Genomic DNA, 12,570 nt, shown 5'->3' on the forward strand with positions numbered 1-12,570 from the left:
GGGGGGGGGGGGAACAGCGTCCCGTGGGGGTGGGGCGGGGGCGCGCGGCTCTGCGGGATGCCGGGGTTCCCGAGGCTGCAGGGGTCAGTTGGAAGCGTCTGGAGAGCTGCAGGGCGGGTCTTTGTTGTTTGGAGACAAAGCCCCTGAACTTGGGTCCTGCCTGTGCAGGTGCGCGGGCTCGTTCACCGGAGGCGTGCTCTGGGGGTTGAGTGGACTCTCACCACACCCAGGGTACTGATACATCTGCCGTATGGGCTTGCTTTTGTGAGTTTTCTTTTTAATTTATTTAAAAAATTTGGTCGTATAATTTGCTGTTTGGCGTCTTCGGCCACCATTTCCATAGTTACATAAAAAGTTGCGCGTGAAATCAAAAAGCACGTGGAGTTCACTACATGGATTTAGGAATTTACGCTATTTTATAACAAGGGACTGCACTCCTGATATTTAACAGACCACATCCTAGTCTGATACCAACGGCAAACGATGTTTGATGTGGGGAAGGGGAGAACTTAACCATGGTACCTGAGTTCACTTACCTTTCGGCCCCACCTGATCTCCGTGAGCACTCCAGCCTGGGGCTGTGAAGGACCTTAGCCTTATAACGCTGGCTCCACAGCTTTAAAAAAAAAAAAAAAGCTGAGATCCGACTCTGCCTCCTACGTGTCCTTCGTGAGCAGCAGACTCTGAGTGCTTCACCTCAGACTTGTTTGAGGGAGGACCACTGGAGACTCAAAAAGACAAATGTATTTCCATGAATAGAAATAGTTCAAAATATCTCTTGTGGGTCCATTTTAGTTTGCATTATCAATTTTTATTGCATAGGTTTCTAGCCTTGGTGAGATACTAGCTGTGAGTGAAGACGTGATGAAATTTCACAAAGGTAAGGAAAAGGTGGTAGAAATCGAAACTTGTTTTTTTCCTTCAGATTTTACCATTAACATGGTGGATTCAGTATTCTTGCTGGTTCATCCTTCCCCACCATGGAGTGTGCACAGACCCCTGATTTGCAGCTCTGCTGTTCTGTTTATTGAAAGCAGGTACGCCACAGGACTGCCAGTATTGGTCAGTATCTGGTATTCCAGGTATTGGTCTCATCTGTTACAACTTTATTTTAAAAACAAGGTCTGGGTAATACATAGCCTGCAAAACACCACCCTCCCTTACCATGTCCTTGGTCAGAAAAAGTCTTTTATTCTTTTCTTTAATTTTTATTCTTGTAGTTTTGTTTTTGACTGCGCTGGGTCTTGGTTGCTGCACAAAGGCTTTCTCTAGTTGCAACAAGCAGGGGCTACTCTTTGCTGCGGTGCTCAAGCCTCTCATTGTGGTGGTTTCTCTTGCTGCAAAGTATGGGCTTTGGGCTCTCTTGCTTCAGTAGTTGCTGCTTGAGGGCTCAAGGGCGCAGGCTCAGAAGTAGTTGTGGTGCAGGGACATAGGTACTCGGCAGGATGTGAGATCTTCCCAGACCAGGGAAAACTGTATCCCCTGCATTGGCTGTGTGTGCTCAGTAGCATCTGACTCTTTGCCAGCCCATGAACTGTAGCCCACCAGGCTCCTCTGTCCATGAGATTTTTCCCAGCAAGAATACTCAAATGGGTTGCCATTTCTTCCTCCAGGTGACCTTCCCCACCCAGGGATCGAACTTGAGTCTCCTGCATTGGCAGGTGGATTCTTTACCACTGAGCGACCTGGTAAGTGTGGCTTCTTATCCACTGGACCACCAGGGAAGTCAGGTCTTTTATTCTTGAAAGTAAAATCTGGACACTCTGTGGTGTGCATAGCAGCTTTTGTAACAGCATACCGTAGAGGAATTTGGCATGACCTTTGTTCCTCACTTCCTAGGGCTGTTTCTGTCCCAGCCCCATCCTAGGGTGCAGGAACACTCACCAGAGGCAATTAAAAACTCAGCCTGCCCCACCAGTATCTTCAGTTTTGGACCTGATTGGGCACCTCTAAAAGAAAAAGTGTGCGTTTAAAGCTATTAAGAACGTTCTCAGGGGAGAAAAAAAGGAACTGAAATGGTGCCCTTTTTTCACTTTGCTTCCTCTCAACACCACATTGTTCCTCATCCTAGTTCTGGCCACACCTCTCTTGCCTTGGATTTTAAAGTGTTATAAAAGTCCTAACGAACTGAGTTTTGGGAGGCAACTCTGGACAGCTGTAGCACCTCGCTTTCATTATTTCTCCTCTTGGCCATCTCGGGCCTTTTTTGAAGTCCCGTGTGCCCCCTGTCATCTGTGGGTCACTGCCTCTTCCTGAGGCTTGACATCACCCCAGGCTCCAGCACCGGTCCTTCTATTCATCTCACCCACCCCACCCTACTCCGTTTTGGAAAATACATCCACTGGCTCATCCTGTAGGCATCAAGAGGAGGAGGAAATCAAACAATATCCTGAACGTTTGGAGATACACAACAGCACTAAGGTGGACAAGGCTGTCTAACTTGTCCTGGTCCATCCTGAGACCTGGTGCGCATTCCCTGGCATCAGTGTGAGTTCTGTAAATTGCTTCAGGTGTGTTGCTTCTACGATCAGACTGTCGTTGTCCCTTAGCCTACCCGATACCTGTTACCCATTCTTCCCAATAGAAGCCCAGTCTTGTTCAGGTGTCTGTTCCTCTCCCGGCCCAGGGTGCCTCAGGGCAAGCCAACTGTGCCCAAACTGAGTCTGAATGATCTACGGGTAATCCCATTGCTTTTGCAAGGTGAGCTAATGGGGAATGGGAGGCTATTCTAGGCAAGGAGGCAAGAGGGAAAGGAGCTGGCAGAGGAGACATTCTGGAAGTCTCCTCACTCTTTGTAGATAGCTATAAGGAGAGGGGTGGGGTTTTTTCTTCTTTGTAATGCTATAGCTGTTCTGCAGCCTGAGCATGAAACCAGCCAGAGCAGAGAGGTGTGGCCCTCGATAACATTTCTGAGGCACAATCCTTGTACCTCATTCGATGAGATAATAGTCCCAACCTTCCCCCTCATTTGATGAGATAATGGTTCTTGTATCTGAAGCCAAAAGCAGCATATAAGAGAGGGTCCTGTTTTCTGTCCTGGATTGCTTGTCATTTGAGACAAAAAAACCCTACCTGCTTAACCCTCAGTGTACCAGATAAAACAGTCATCACCAATGGACCTGTTCTGTTGTTTTCATATTTTTGTCATAATTTTTTCAAATTATTAACAGGAGGTAAGAATAAAGGAATGGTAAAAATAATTTTGAACTAAATTTTACTGTAAGTTTAAAGATAAAAAAGTCAACTTTTTATTCCACATTTTCCTAAATTTAGAGGAATATTACCCAAATGGACCCGGTCCCTTGAATACAGCTATTGACAGAACAGAGGATTATGGATTTTTGCACCTCCAGCTCCATTCGTGGATCTTGTGAGATAGCAGGCATCAGGCATGTGGTTTTTTGAACAAATTAAATAAAAATGTTGATGTGATAGTTTTACTTCTTGGTTTAAAAAATTGCCCATAAGATGCTTCCTTCTTCCAAACTTTAAAAAGATAGGTTCTTTTCAGGTAACACTTACCTGCTTATTAATGACTCTAAGGTGTGTAACTTTGATCCAGCACTCAATAAAAGCCTCTTAAATTAATGCACTTATTTCAGATTCTGTGGACTTTATTTCACCTCTATAGATGAGGTCTTGGGAGAAATATAGAAACCCTCTCCCATACGCTCATTCACACTCATACACAGTGCATAAAATTTAGAGAAGGGAGGTAAGTACAAAGATGAATATAGTTATGTTTTCATCTGGCAACCTGGGTAGATAGAAATAGCTACACATAATATATTTGTTACCTTCCTTCCTTTTTCTTTCTTTTTTTTTTTCCCCCTCTTTTGTTCATTTGTTTGTTTCAGAGGGATTTTTATTTGTGGATCTGATGAGCACCTAAGTCAGTAATTCAACAAACAGTATAGTTTGTTGTTCTTAAATCATTAATTCTATAGGAATTTATCTAGTTCATGTATTTAGCCAATAGTCATCCAGCTTTCCAATACCACCCATGCTTTAGCCGTGTTTGTTGCACAAGAATTACTTTAGAATTCTGCTTAAACTTGTGATTTGCCCATAAATGTTTTGCCTTGCTCCCCAGTTTTTCAAAGCCCACTAAAATGACAAAGGTGAGCCAAGGTGTTGGTCTGCAAGGAACAAGAACAAAGGGAGGGGGAGATTTCCACAAACATTTGGCAAGGACAAGTGTTTGAAGGTGGAAAGTGGATGAAGGAGGAGTAACCAACTGATCAGAGGAGGAGTTCAAACCCAAGAATGAAGATGCCTGTCAGTCCCCCCAGAGACTCTGAAGCCTCTGCTGTTGGGAGGTGAAGGTCCCTGAAGGATGGGTGAGGGTTTCCACATGAACTAGTTAGACTCCAGGTCCTTTCTGTCCTTAGCCTGCACAGCCAGGCCCTGTCCATCCATCCGTAGACCAAAGAGGGGCATCAGGTGAGTGCCTCGCTCAAAGAAAGAGATGGTGTCAGAGAAAAGTTCTCCCGACGTTTGCAATGGTGGGAGCCCAGTGGAAGGCCAGTGTTCTACTAGAGCATCTGCTCATGGATTTCACAAATCAGTACTCCACACCAACAATCTTTCATAAAATGTTTAGAGTTTCACTCTTCAGTATGAACAGAAGTCCAAACAGAATCACAAACCATGTGATGAACACCTGCAACATGGTAAGGAAAATACAGAAGCAAAAAAGCATTATGGGGTGAACAGAGACAATGCAAGGAGATGGAGACTTCAAAGCTGTAATTGATGGGACTTTCCTGGTGGCACAGTGGACAAGAATCTGCCAGACAATGCAGGGGACATGAGTTTGATCCCTGGTCTGGGAAGATCCCACATGCCTCGAAGTAACAAAGCCCATGTGCCACTGCTACTGAGCCCTGCCCACCCTAGAGCCTGTACTCTACAACAAGAGAAACCACCAAATGAGATGCCCAAGCATTGCAACAAAGAGTAGCCCCCACTCCTCAAAACTAGAGAAAGCCCTCAGAAAGCAGCAAAGACCCAATGCAACCAAATCTTAATTAATTTTTAAAAAAGCTGTAATTGATGAATAGCACGTGAGGGACAAAGGAAGATATGCCTGTAACACAAAAATGACAAGTGATGAATAAAAGAACACTCAACAAGAAGGTGCTCTCAAAAATTAAATATATGATGATGTAAACAAAACACTCAGTAAAAGGAACTGAGGGATAAAGTTGGAAAAAATGATAAATTGAAAAGACAAGATGAGAATGTTACAGAATTCATCCAGGAACTTACTAATAGGACCTTTAGAAAAGAGATCAGAGAAAACAGAGGGGAGTAAATTACCCAAGAAATAATAAAATTTCCCATAACTGAAGGGTAAGTAAGTGTTAGTCGCTCAGTCGTGCCCGACCCTTTGCGACCCCATGGACTGCAGCCCACCAGGCTCTTCTGTCCATGAGATTTTCTAGGCAAGGATACTGGAGTGGGTTGCCATTTCCTTCTCCAGGGGATCTTCCCAACCCAGGGATCGAACCCAGGTCTCCTGCACTGCAGGCAAATTCTTTACCGACTGAGCTACAAGGGAAGCCCTAACTGAAGGGTAGGCATCCCTATAGGGATAAGGGCCCACCTAGAACAATACATTTTTCTTGAATCCTGCTTCATGGCATAGCATCATAAGTTTCAGAACATCTTGGGTAAGGAGAAAAATTGTAAAAACTTTCAGAGAGAAAAGCTAGTCCTGAAAAAATGGAGCAGGATTCAGAACCGCATCAGAGTCATTCCTGGCCGCTCTTGATGGTGACAGACAACAAAGCCCCACCTTAAACTTTCAGAGGGAAGACTGTTTTCATCCTAGAACCCTTGACCAAACTAAACCATAACTCAGTATGTGTGTAGAATACACACATTTTTAGATACACAAGCTCTTAAACATGGCACCTCCATTCTTTCTCAGGCAGATGAAAGAGGTATGTAGCAAAATAAGGAGTTAAAACAAGAAAAGGAAAGATAAGGCAAGATAATACTAGGAAGAAAGGCAGTAAAGTGGCAGGAAGGAGCGACCCAGGGCTTCTAGAAAACAGCCAGGCCAGGGACAGGAAGGAGAAGGGAAGAGGTAGCTATGAAAAACAGAACATAAATATTCCAGCATAGGAATATATTCTTTTAAAAAATTACTTATTTATGTAAATGCTTATTTATTTGACTGTGCACAGTCTTCATTGGCTTCTCTTATTGCAGAACAGACTTTAGGGCACCCGGACTTCAGTGGTTACAGCACACGGGCTCAGTAGTTATGGCCCTCAGGCTTAGTTGCCATGTGGTACATGGAATCTTCCTGGACCAGGGATCAAACTCATGTCCCCTGCATTGGTAGGCAGATTCTTAACCACTGGACCACCAGGGAAGTCCAGGAATATATTCTTTATAAGTATGTGCACAGATGCTGGAGCACTGGGGGAAAATGAACAATAGGTAGCTGGAAAACCAAACAAGTGATAAAATGAGGCAGTTATTAACTTTAGGAAAAAAGTATGCTTGGGAAGGAAAAGAAAAAGTGTGGTTGCAATACATTACTTGGCTGTTGGTCACTGAGTGACAGTATTTGTGTAGTCCCACCAATGTAACATCAGCTATTGATTTGGCAGAAATTATGTGTGACTGTGTTGGGGGAGGGAAGAAAAAAAGAGTTGGGGAAAAGGGGGGAGAGTCAATTTATTCACAATAGCAGGAGGTCAAGAGACAAAGTCTTAAATTGGAAAATCAAGAAATAGTGACAGAGCATATAATTTTTTTAAGTTATGCAGGAAGACATCAGTGAAACTAGCTAGAAAAGCTGAAGGCGGCAGCCTATACGGCTGGACCTGGGTGAGGGGAAGGGTGGAGTAGGAGGCTGCTGGGTTTTATTATAAGCCTTTTAATACTGTTTGACTTTTTAAATGATACATATGAATGTGTTTGTGTGTGTGTTTTCCTTTGATTAAAAAAATAAAGTTTATTTTTAAACAGTCTCACTTGTGGACATTGTTAATGTCCTATTTCTGGGCCTGATTCTGTGAGATTCCAATCTAGTGAGAGTGGGACTCAGGAAATGACCTTTAAATAGAATCTCAATAGAATCTCAAGAAATTTGGATGTAGAGGTTCGTGGACAATACTTTGAGAAACATCACTCAGATCCCCTGAAATGCTACACAGTTTTGCAAGAATATGCATTTCTTTGGGGGAGAGTCCCTACTTTTCCCATTCTCCTTGATGCCCCCAAACCCAAAAGAGTTTAAGCATTTCTGTTCTCTGTCTGCCTTCCTTCCAAAAATAATTGAGGTTCTACTCATTATTTAAGGTCAAAAGCACAGCTAAGGGACTTCCCTAGTGGCCCAGTTGTTAAGATTCTGTCCAATCCAGGAGACGCAGTTTTGATCCTTCATCAGGAAATTAAAATTCCACATGCAGTGGGGCAGCTAAACCTACATACCACAACTACTGAGCCATCCAGCCATGACAAAAATATCCCACGTGGTACAACGAAGATACCATGTGCCCCAATTAAGACCCAATAGCAGCCAAATAAAAAGTCATTTGAAAAAAAGCACAACTAATTATTGTTGTAGTGAGTAAAACACTTTGTAAAACTCATTAATGGTATAGACTGGAAAGCACTGGCTGAATTTTGAGTCCCTCACAGGTTACCAAGGAGAACCCAGTGCTTTACTATTGCAGTACATTGAATATAAATCGAGTGGCTTGATACACCTGTAACTAACACAAAATATACTAAATCAACTATACTTCAATTAACAACAACAACAACAACAAAACCCAGAAAACTAGTGGCTTCAAAAAGTTAACATGGATCCATTGGCACCTACCAATGGTATTGACCAAGCACATAGTTAAACTTTATTCAGTTGAAAAAGTGTGTCTATGTTGTCATTCAATGCCACATAAATAGTACTGGAGTCCAACTAGAAAATTTAATGCAGGTGATTTGATGACTTTGTACTTTTATTCAATATTTTAGTAAGTTGACATAAGCCAGCCTTCCTTAAGTTTATTTCACCTTTCAATCTTTTAAAAATGGATTTTGTCTTTATAAAACGTTAGAGGAGTTCATGAGTTGTGATTTGGATTTAGTTCAGTTCAGTTCAGTCGCTCAGTCGTATCCGACTCTGTGACCCCATGAACCACAGCACGCCAGGCCTCCCTGTCCATTGCCAGCTCCCGGAGTTTACCCAAACTCATGTCCATCGAGTTGGTGATGCCATCCAACCAGCTCATCCTCTGTCGTCCCCTTCTGCCCTCAATCTTTCCCAGCATCAGGGTCTTTTCAAATGAGTCAGCTCTTTGCATCAGGTGGCCGAAGTATTGGAGTTTGAGCTTCAACATCAGTCCTTCCAATGAACACTCAGGACTGATCTCCTAATGTGGTCCACTGGAGAAGGAAATGGCAAACCACTTCAGTATTCTTGCCTTGAGAACCCCATGAACAGTATGAAAAGGCAAAAAGATAGGACACTGAAAGATGAACTCCCCAGGTCAGTAGGTATCCAATATCCCACTGGAGATCAGTGGAGAAATAACTCCAAAAAGAATGAAGGGATGGAGTCAAAGCAGGAAAAAAAAAAAAAAAAAACTAGCTGTGGATGTGACTGGTGATGGAAGCAAGGTCTGATGCTGTAAAGAGCAATATTGCATAGGAACATGGAATATTAGGTCCACGAATCAAGGCAAATTGGAAGTGGTCAAACAGGAGATGGCAAGAGTGAACGTCCACATTTTAGGAATCAGCAAACTAAAATGGACAGGAAATGGCAAGAGTGAACGTCCACATTTTAGGAATCAGCAAACTAAAATGGACAGGAATGGGTGAATTTAACTCAGGTGACCATTATATCTATTACTGTGGGCAGGAATCTCCTAGAAGAAATGGAGTAGCCATCGTAGTCAACAAGAGTCCCAAATGCAGTACTTGGATGCAATCTCAAAAATGACAGAATGATCTCTGTTCATTTCCAAGGCAAACCATCCAATATCACGGTGATCCAAGTCTATGCCCCAACCAGTAACGCTGAAGAAGCTGAAGTTGAACGGTTCTATGAAGACCTACAAGACCTTTTAGAACTAACACCCAAAAAAGATGTCCTTTTCATTATAGGGGACTGGAATACAAAAAAAAAAAAAAAAGGAAGATTTGGATTCAACTAGGCAGTAAAATATGATTTCAGATTAATTTCTGGAAGGAATTAAATTTTGATTTGTATATTTTCTTTAAATGTATTATACATTAAGCAGTTAGAGAAGTTACTTGTTTATTTTAGTAGCTATGAAGAGTATTAAAGGCACTACCCTGGTGGTCCAGTGGCTAAGACTGTACTCCCAATGCAGGGGGCCCAGTTTTGATCCCTGGTCAAGGAATTAGATCCCACATGCCGCAGTTAAAGATCCTGCATGTCATCCTGAGCCAGGGATCGAACCCAAGTCTCCTGAATTGCAGGCAGATTTCTTACTGTCTGAGCCACCAGGGACGCGCAATACCTGGTACAACCAAATAGATAAATAGAGTGAATATCTTTAAAAAGTATAAAGCATTTAAAAAAGATGCATCACATAGACCAACACAAACCAATAGCCAAGTTACTATTAATATTTGTTGAATAAATAATAACATATAGCATGGCTATTATTAGTTATTTAAGCAGATTGTACACCAGTTCACATATCAAATATTTCCTATTAAAAGATTAGTCATCTCTGATACTCTTAGCTGTGGCACACTATTTCTTAAAAATAATAGCAAGTCCATCCATAACACTTATTGTGTCCCAGACCTTGTCCTGTTACTAGCTCATTTATCCTTGGCAATATCCCTGTGAGGGAAGTCATGTTATTACTCCCATTTTACAGATGAGAAAACTGATACAGCTGAGTAGCTGAGCACAGCTAATGTACAACCACGCAATGATTGGAAACCACCAGTCTGGCACTGGAATTTTATCTTTTTAACTACTATGCTATAGTCTCACAATAGAAACTATTGTAGAAAAAAAGCCACAGAATCAATTACATCAGTATACAAAAAATTAAAATGAAATCTATGTCCCCAAAATACGATACCTTTTCTTTAACAGCCAAAGATCTTGTATCATTCTTTGATATCCTTGAATTAATATTTCTATTTCACTTCTCCCACATAATTTTATCTTAATGTAAAACATTTATCCTTGAAAACATTTGTTTATTCAATTACTATGTAACAAAATATGTGTATAAATTTAAATTAATTATCTGGGCTAATACAAAATTTATCAATATGACATAGATTTGTGTCTTAAAGATAAAAAATAAAATTCTGCTATAAATGTATTTCTCAATGATGGAGAAAGATAAGATTCAGTTTATTCAATTTTATGGATAAAAATTACTCATTGTGCGGATGAGACAGATTCAACATTAAACTTACTTTTCATTCATTTTTATAGATGTAAACACTGAGAAACCCTATTGACATAAATAAGTAGGTGAGAATGGAAGGATTTTTGTTACAGCATTATAATTTTTTCCAAGTCATATTTTTAAAAATCATTGTGTTCTAAACATTAAAAATTGGACTGGTGTCCACATGTGAAAAACTCACTATGAGAAGTTAGCGTTAACTCCCAAGTGTTTTTAATAGTCTTTCTATTCTCTTCTACGCTTTTTTTTCCTTTCCAGTCAATCATGATACTCTCATTATTATACTGGATTGGCCATAAAGTTCATTCAGTTAGTGAATACAAGGTTCAGTGAAGTTCTTCATGAAAATAAGAAACATGTCTTTTACTTCTACTTAAAACAGAATGAACTTTTTGGCCAACTCAATAGATTTTGAGGGTATTTTGATTTTTTGTCAGGGGTAAGTCCCTCACTCTCATTTTCCTAAAAAAACTTTTTTGGCTCCTATTTACTTTTCCCAAATCAAGGTTTCATGATCAACTTGTCAATTTTGTAAAAATCTGGGTTGGGATGCTTATTGCAGTACACTGAGTTTTAGATGAGTTGGGGCATATTTGATATTGTTCCAGTACTGAGTCCTCCCATCCAGGAACCCAGCACACCTGTCTGTGTCTGCAAGGCTTGTTTCATGTCCCACAGTGAAGTTTTACAGGTTTTGTTTCATGGGTTTCACATGAGTTTCTTTCTGAACTTGACATATATTTTGACCACTTTCTTTCTCCCCTCTTCCACACTTCTTTCCTCCTTCTCTCCCTCCCTTCTTCCTTCCTTCCTTTCTTTTTTTTCCTCTTGCCATCCAAAATAGATTGTAAACCCTTGTCAAACTGGAAATAGACTTCCTTTATAACCTCCTAAGTGCCTAGGACGAAGCTATGCTGGAACCGTTGCTAAGGAAAGAAAACTTGCTGAATAAATAAATGAATGAAAGACCTGATTCATAAACTAGAAACACAACAGGAAGAATCGGGGGTAGATTCCTGGAAAAGATTCAAAGGAATTATAGTTCCTTAAAACTAGATGATAAAGTGTGGCTTAATTATACCGCATGGCAGGTTTGACAAGCTGTTTGATATATTTTTTTTAACCAAAGAGAAGACAAAACGACCTGGATATTAAACAGATTCTCCCAGTATGGATTCACTCAGAGAGCCAGAGGAGATAAATCTATGCTTCTCATTTCCTAAGGCTCTGAGAAAAATGCTAAAAGTCTTTCCACTTGTGAGGATTCCTGAAACACTGTTTTCACTGAACATCAAGGATCTTTTAAAATTTTCTTTTAAAAAGGATGTGTGGAGAGTTCCCTGGCGGTCCAGTGGTGAGGTGAGGATTTAGCACTTTCACTGCTGTGGCTCAGGGTTCAGTCCCTGGTCAGAGAACCCACAAGCCATGCTGTGAAGCCAAAATTTAAAAAAAAAAAAAAAAAAAATTTTTTTAATAATGAAAAGGATGTCTACTGCCTAAATGTCAAAAACTTAGTTGGTCTCTTAAATAATGAACATGTTAAACACAAAGACTAACCAGTGGTGGAGTGGTGAAGGAATCTGAGTGGAGGCCCTGGGTCCATCTGTCTGTCCCACCATCCCCTCAGGCTCAGTCCGCTGCCTGGAGGAACTTCTCACGCGGAGGCCGGTCCTCCTTTCCCTACCTTCCACCGTAGTGGACACGGTCAGGGTCGGGGAGGCTGGTGGGCGTCGCCGTGGACTAGGAACCAGCCCGAGCCTCTGCACACTGTGTGTATGTGTGTGTGACAGACCCCTGGTTAGAGAAGAAGGAGACTTCCAGGCAGCAGGAGTCCATTTCGGGAGTGTGTGGAGACCTGATGATCTTGGTGGGTCCGTGTCCTTTAGGCTTCAATCACAAAGGGAGGCTGGAGAGATGCCACCAAATCCTCAGTGACTGTGACCCAGGAGTCAAAGGAAAGCCCCGCCCTTCCTCAAGAGAGCCATCCACCCTCTGCAGGGTGCTCAGGGCCCCCCTCTCCCATTTTGGGGGCAGTGGCAGGAGCTAAGAGACGGCCCCGGAATTCTTGGAAAGACCTCACTCTCCCTACCCCAGGCGCCCCACGTTGCTATCCTGAAACCATCAGGATTCATCCCATGAT

At 41.8% G+C, this 12,570-nt stretch overlaps 1 long non-coding RNA gene across 2 annotated transcripts; it reads left to right on the forward strand.

Annotated features, from left to right (window-relative positions):
• The first annotated feature begins 10 nt into the window (after positions 1-10).
• LOC133228666 (uncharacterized) lies at positions 11-7,515 on the forward strand. Of its 2 annotated transcripts, XR_009730327.1 has the most exons (4): positions 11-264; positions 926-1,037; positions 1,614-2,700; positions 3,274-7,515. It is a non-coding gene; the product is annotated as an uncharacterized LOC133228666 (long non-coding RNA). The 2 variants fall into 2 exon arrangements; XR_009730326.1 differs by having other exon boundaries at positions 1,614-7,515.
• Positions 7,516-12,570: the final 5,055 nt, after the last annotated feature.

Source organism: Bos javanicus, chromosome 17 (assembly GCF_032452875.1).
Source record: "Bos javanicus breed banteng chromosome 17, ARS-OSU_banteng_1.0, whole genome shotgun sequence".
In the NCBI taxonomy this organism is placed as follows: Eukaryota; Metazoa; Chordata; class Mammalia; order Artiodactyla; family Bovidae; genus Bos; species Bos javanicus.